The sequence below is a fragment of the Frankliniella occidentalis genome, unplaced genomic scaffold, assembly GCF_000697945.3.
Source record: "Frankliniella occidentalis isolate FOCC.00 unplaced genomic scaffold, Focc_3.1 Scaffold31, whole genome shotgun sequence".
NCBI classification, from domain to species: Eukaryota; Metazoa; Arthropoda; class Insecta; order Thysanoptera; family Thripidae; genus Frankliniella; species Frankliniella occidentalis.
In genome coordinates this window covers 749,745-750,661 of record NW_026267161.1, presented here as the reverse complement: position 1 = coordinate 750,661, position 917 = coordinate 749,745, and the positions used below count along the sequence as shown (strand labels likewise).

The window sequence follows — 917 nt, the reverse complement described above, 5'->3', positions numbered from 1 at the left end:
GTGGGGCAGCAGGGTGGGCTTGCGTCGTCCTAGAGCAGAGCGGGAGCTGGTAGCGGGGCAGGACGGGGGAGGGTTTACTGCAGGGGATGAGACAAGTTTCTGCCCGCCGTTCGTTTTTATGTACGTAATTTTTTCCCTTCCCTTTTTGGTGGCAGGCCTGATGGCGGGGCCGCGGCGGGCGGGCTGGGCGCTGCTGGTGCGGCGCTGCGGTGGCAAGCCTGTTAGCGAGGCGTAGCCGCGCGGCGGCGGTGGCTTAACCTCGCCATCCGCCGAGCGAACCGGCTGCGTTCACAAAATGTCTTCGACAAATTTCCCGCGCGCATCCCCCGTCCCCTCCTCCCATCCCCTCCCACGCCGCGCGCGCCTTTGTGGTGATCTGGTGCGCGAACCGAGTTGGGCCAAGTCCGGCGGCTAGCGGGGCGGGGCGGGGCTGGGCTCAGCGCGACATCCCGCGCACAAAGCGACCCGGCGGGGGGCTCGCTGTGCCCCTCCCCCCCTCCCTAGCAGGGGCGGCACAGCCTCCCCCCAACCTACCAGTGATTGATCGTCCGCTGGCTTGGCCACTCTCACGTGGAACGTTATCAGTCTCAGTCTTTTGTTTCGCTGTCATTCGCCCGTCGCAGGAGCTCCCCCCCCCTGCCCCTCACTTCCCCCTCCCGCCCCTCGTTCTCCAGTGTGCGTGATCAGCAGCGGGGATGACCGACCGCCGCCGCCGCCGCCGCCTCTGCTCCCAACCGGCTCCAAAAACACTCCGCACTCAAAGTTGACGACCCGACAGTTTATTTGCAATATCGGAAAAATGATGAATGATAAATATGGGGGTAGAGGGTGGAGTGCAGAAGACCCACGTGAACAGGAGCGCACCTTTTTTAGCCCGCCCTTCTGCTTTGAAAAAGCTATCCAGCGGGCTTATGCAA

At 63.8% G+C, this 917-nt stretch overlaps 1 protein-coding gene across 1 annotated transcript in view; it reads left to right on the top strand.

Annotated features, from left to right (window-relative positions):
• Window positions 1–917, top strand: part of LOC127749094 (uncharacterized) — an 11,585-nt gene that overhangs the window by 10,549 nt on the left and 119 nt on the right. The window lies entirely within an intron of this gene.